This window comes from Jaculus jaculus, chromosome 13, assembly GCF_020740685.1.
Source record: "Jaculus jaculus isolate mJacJac1 chromosome 13, mJacJac1.mat.Y.cur, whole genome shotgun sequence".
Lineage (NCBI taxonomy): Eukaryota > Metazoa > Chordata > Mammalia > Rodentia > Dipodidae > Jaculus > Jaculus jaculus.
Window position 1 is genome coordinate 31,071,831 of NC_059114.1, and position 5,877 is coordinate 31,077,707.

The window sequence follows — 5,877 nt, forward strand, 5'->3', positions numbered from 1 at the left end:
GACTATGGCTGGGAGGCTCACACACTCTAGGGGGGAAGTGACTACCATTGTCTGACTACATAGATATATTATGCCCATCAAATTGGCCTCTAAATACTTATGTATATGCATATATATGTTACTATTGCTTTTACTTTTGGTTAGAGAGGTTTTGAGAGGGCAGTGACTGCTATGGAGACTTACAACTCATCTACATGGGTGACTGGGGGAAATGACCAATATCTGTCCAAGCAACTCATGGTCTAACCTAATTAGCAACAAATAACCTGATGTGATGCCCACACAAGTGCAATAGTGGCACACAGCCTTGGTGGGGAACCAATTGCTCTTGATTTGGCTAACTGATCCCCTCAGTGGTACAAGACCCATAGCTGGAGCTGGGAAACAAGTCAGAACCATACCCACTCTCCAATATCAAGCTACCATCAATCATGGGGTACAAGAGGGCCTACGCCTATTAAACTCTCTATCAAAAAAGTAAGTGTTATCTCAATTTTCTGATCACTGACTTTTGGTGGGTCATTAAGTACTCTGACAGAAGTCTGTCATTGTTTTGGGAAACCTTGTAGGTTTCTCTGATCAAAAGCTCATTGTGGATGATAGCCCCAAGCTGGTAGTGGGGGTTACAGGTCAGTGCCCACTAAGAAAATGAGGAAAAACATAACTAATATACAAGAGTTAGAGAGGAGAGAGAGAGAGAGGGGAGAGGGGGAGAGGGAGGGAGGGAAGATGTAGATTTAGATTAGTCTTGATCCTACCCTCTCCAGTGTCTTGTGGTTCAGGTGTTTCCTGTAAGGGTATAGTGAAGGTTCAGCCATTTGGTCTGCCTTTTAGGAAGTAGAATTTTATGGTACCATTGCCGTTTGAGTCCAGATTAGTGTTTTCCACCACCTCCCTTGCCCTCCCCTCCCTCCCCATCCTTCCTAGTGACTAGTCCATGAGGTGCTTGCTGGGTATGTAAGGTATCTTGGGCAGATTCAGGTTAGGTGTTGTAGATGAGTGAGACTATGTGTCGATTTTTTTTTCTGTGATTGGGTAAGTTAATTGAGAATGATCTGTTCCAGGTTCAATCATTTTTCCTCACATTTATTTGTGCCATTTTTTCTTACTGCTGTATATAATTCCATTGTGTATATATACCACATCTTAGTTATCCATTCTTCTAATGATGGACATCTGGGTTGATTTCAGCTTTTAGCTATTACAAATTGAGCTGCTATAAACATGATTGAGCAAATCTCTCTGGCCTGTGGTTTGAAGGTTTTAGGGTAGATGCCCAGTCATGGTATAACTGGGTCTGTTGGTATCTCTATAGTCAGCTTTTTCAGGAGTCTCCATATTGCTTTCCAAAGTAGTTGTACCATCCTACATTCCCACCAACAGTGAATGAGTGTTCCTGCTTCTCCACATCCACGCCAGCATTTATTTTCATTTGATTTTTTGATGTTGGCTATCCTTATTGGGGTATGCTTGATCTTTTTTTTTTTTAATTTTTATTAACATTTTCCATAATTATAAAAAAAATCCCATGGCAATTCACTCCCTACCCCCCCCCCCCACTTTCCCCTTTGATAAGCTGTTTCTTTTTTTTTTTTAATTTAATTTATTAATTTTCTTTTCATTAAATACAGGCAGTTTGGTACCATTATTTAGGCTCATCTGTGATCTACCCCTGCCCATTAGACCCTCCTTGTTAATGAAAATGGGTCGTGCATTGTGGAGTTAGCCCCCAGTTATTGGTATGATAAATGTCTCTGCAAATCATGACCCAACATGTGACTCTGACATTCTTTCCGTCCCCTCTTCCACAAAATTTCCCTGAGCCATGTTGGGTTCATTTTTGGTCTGCTTCAGTGCTGAGGTGTTGGCGGCCTCTGAGGCTCTGGCTCTCTGCTTTGGTAGGAGTTGATTTTTCTCTGCGTTGATCTCCTTCCCCTTTGTGCTGGTATCCGGTTCACAGGAAAACATCACCCTTGCTTATTTCGCCAGTTGTCCTTAGTTTCAGTTGAGCCCTTTTTGAGGTATGTTGGGGCAGCTCTCTTCTTAGGATCTGCATCTATCTGGAAAAGAGAAGCAGATTCTCCAACGGAGAGTAAGTTAGCACCTGGAAAATTGAGATAAGACTTATTTTTTGATAGACAGTATGGTAGATTTAGGCCCTCTTATACCCCGTGATTGATGGTAGGTTGATATTGAAGAATGGGCTTGTGTTTGGATATGGTTCTGACTTGTTTCCCAGCTCTAGCTATGGGTCTAGTACCACTGAGTGGATCAGTTAGCCAAATCAAGAGCAATTGATTCCTCACCATGGCTGTGTACCACTATTGCACTTGTGTGGGCATCACATCCGGTTATTTGTTGCTAATTAGGTTAAACAATGTGTTGCTTGGACAGATCTTGGTCATTTCCCCCAGTCGCCTATGTAGCACCTTCTGGCACTAGACACGCTGACTGTCTGGGGACTGACTCTCTCCTGGCTTCCGGCCATGTCATTCCATTTTACACGTCAGCTGTGTATGGAGTCTTCAGCAATAGGGTCTTACCACTGGCCTTTGGTGGGTCATCAAGTACTCTGACAGAAGTCTGTCATTGTTTTGGGAAACCTTGTAGGTTTCTGTGATCAAAAGCTCATTGTGGATGGTAGGCCCAAGCTGGAACTGGGGGTTACAGGACAGTGTCCACTAAGAAATTGAGGAAAAAGATAACTAATATACAAGAGTTAGAGAGGAGAGAGATAGAGGGGAGAGGGGGAGAGGGAGAGAGGGAAGATGTAGAAGATTTAGATCAGTTTTGATCCTACCCTCTCCAGTGTCTTGTAGTTCAGGTGTTTCCTGTAAGGGTCTAGTGAAGGTTCAGCCATTTGGTCTGTCTTTTAGGAAGTAGAATTTTATGGTACCATTGCCGTTTGTGTCCAGATTACTGTTTTCCACCCTTTGATTCCCTCCCCGCCCTCCCATCCATCTTATTGTCTAGTCCATGAGGTGCTTGCTGGGTATGTAAGGCATCTTGGGCAGAGTCAGGTTAGGTGTTGCAGATGAGTGAGACTATGTGTCAATTTTTTTTCTGTGATTGGGTAAATTCACTGAGAATGATCTGTTCCAGGTTCAACCATTTTTCCTCAAATTTCTTTATGTCATTTTTTTTCTTACTGCTGTATAGAATTCCATTGTGTAGATATACCACATCTTTGTTATCCATTCTTCTAATGATGGACATCTGGGTTGGTCCCAGCTTTTAGCTATTACGAATTGAGCTGCTACAAACATGGTTGAGCAAATCTCTCTGGCTTTTGGTTTGAAGGTTTTAGGGTAGATGCCCAGTCATGGTATAACTGGGTCTGTTGGTATTTCTATAGCCAGCTTTTTCAGGAGTCTCAATATTGCTTTCCAAAGTAGTTGTACCATCCTGCATTCCCACCAACAGTGAATGAGTGTCCCTGCTTCTACACATCCTCGCCAGCATTTATTTTCATTTGACCTTTTGATGTTGGCTATCCTTATAGGAATAAGGTGGAATCTCATAGTTGTTTTAATTTGCATTTCTCTGATGATTAGGGATGATGAACATTTTCTTAGGTGTGTGTTTTCCATTTGTATCTCTTCCTCTGTGAATTGCCTGTTTAACTCTGTGCCCCATTTTGTGAGTGGGGTATTTGTCTTCTTATTGTTTAGACTTTTGAGTTCTTTGTAAATTCTAGAGATAAGGCCTCTATCAGTTGGATAACCTGCAAATACTTTCTCCCATTCTGTGGGTATTCTATTGGCTTTGCTTATTATATGCTTGTCTGTAAAGAAACTCTTCAGCTTCATATGATCCCAATGGTTGAGTGACTGTTTAAGAACTTGAGCCACTGGGGTTTTGTTCAGGAAGTCTTTTTCCATTCCTATATCATGAAAAGTACTTCCTAAATTTTCTTCCAGTAGTTTTCGAGTTTCTGGTCTTATGTTGAGGTCTTTGATCCATTTGGTTTTGAGTGTTGTGCATGGTGAAATGTGTGGATCAAGTTTTAGTTTCCTGCATGTGGTTATCCAGTTTGTCCAGCACCATTTGTTGAAGATGCTATATTTTTTCCAGTCTATATTGTTTGGGCCTTTGCCGAATATCAAGTAGCTATAGTTGCTTGACCCCAAATCCGGGTCCTAAGTCTATTCCATTGGTCTATACTCCTGTTTTTATGCCAGTACCATGCTGTTTTTATTACTAGGGCTTTGTAATATAGTTTTATATCGGGTATGGTGATGCCACCAGAGGTATTTCTTTTGCTGAGGATATGTTTGGATATGCGAGGCCTTCTACCGTTCCATATGAAATTTGAGATCATTTTTTCTATCTCTGTGAAGAACACTGTAGGGATTTTAATTGGAATTGCGTTAAATATATATATTGCCTTTGGTAGGATTGTCATCTTCACAATGTTAATTCTGCCTATCCAGGAGCATGGGAGGTCTTTCCATCTTTTCAAGTCCTCCTCAATTTCTTTTTTGAGAGTTTTTATATTTTCGTTGTATAGCTCTTTTACTTCCTTGGTTAACGTTATTCCAAGGTATTTTATTTTTTTTTTTGTTGCTATTGAAAATGGGACTATTTCCTTTATTTCTTTTTCTGTGTCTTTGTCATTTGCATACAGAAATGCTACCGATTTTTGTGCATTGATTTTGTATCCTGCTACTTTGCTATAGGAGTTAATCACCTTCAGGAGTTTTGGGATGGAGTCTCTCGGGTCTCTTACATATACAATCATGTCATCAGCGAATAGAGCTAACTTAACTTCTTCCTTTCCAAATTGTATCCCTTTTATTTCCTTCTCCTGCCTTATTGTTTGGGCTAGGACTTCCAGATCTATATTGAAAAGCAGAGGTGAGAGAGGACATCCCTGTCTTGTTCCTGATCTCAATGGGAATTCCTCCAGTCTCTCCCCATTAAGTATTATTTGGGCCTTTGGAGCTTTGTATATTGCCTTTATTATGGTAAGATGTGAACCTGTCATGCTGCTCCTCTCCAATGTTTTGATCATGAAGTGATGTTGTATCTTGTCGAAGGCCTTTTCTGCATCTATCGAAATGATCATGTGGTTTTTATGTTTAAGCTTGTTTATGTGGTGTATTACATTGACAGATTTTCGTATGTTGAACCACCCTTGTGTTCCTGGGATAAATCCCACTTGGTCAAGGTGGATAATGCTTTTGATGTGTTGTTGGATTCAGTTTGCAAGTATTTTGTTGAGGATCTTTGCGTCTATGTTCATTAGGGAAATAGGCCGATAGTTTTCTTTTCTTGTGGCATCTCTGCCTGGTTTTGGGAATAGGGTGATACTAGCTTCATAGAAGGAGTTGGGTAGCTTTCCCTGTTCTTCAATTGTGTGGCACAGTTTTAGGAAGATTGGTTTGAGTTCTTCCATGAAGGTTTGATAAAATTCGGCTGGGAATCCATCTGGTCCTGGACTCTTTTTTTTGGGAGGTTTTTTATTACTTTTTCAATCTCCATGAGTGTGATGGGTTCATTGAGGTGATTGATCTGCTCTGAGTTTAGCTTTGGTAGATGATATGCATCCAGGAATTTATCCATCTCCTCCACATTTTCCAGTTTTGTGGAGTAGAGGTTTTTGAAATAAGTCCTAATGATTCTGCCGATTTCACTGATGTCTGTTGTGATCTCTCCTTTTTCATTTTGAATTTTGTTAATTTGGAGTCTCTCCTTTTTTTGCTTGATCAAATTGGCCAGAGGTTTGTCAATCTTGTTTATTTTTTCAAAGAACCAGCTCTTTGTTTTGTCAATTGCCTTAATTGTTTCCTTGGTTTCCAATTCATTAATTTCTGCTCTGATTTAATTATTTCTTTCCTGCTGGAGCTCTTTGGGTTGGATGTTTCTTGTTTTTTC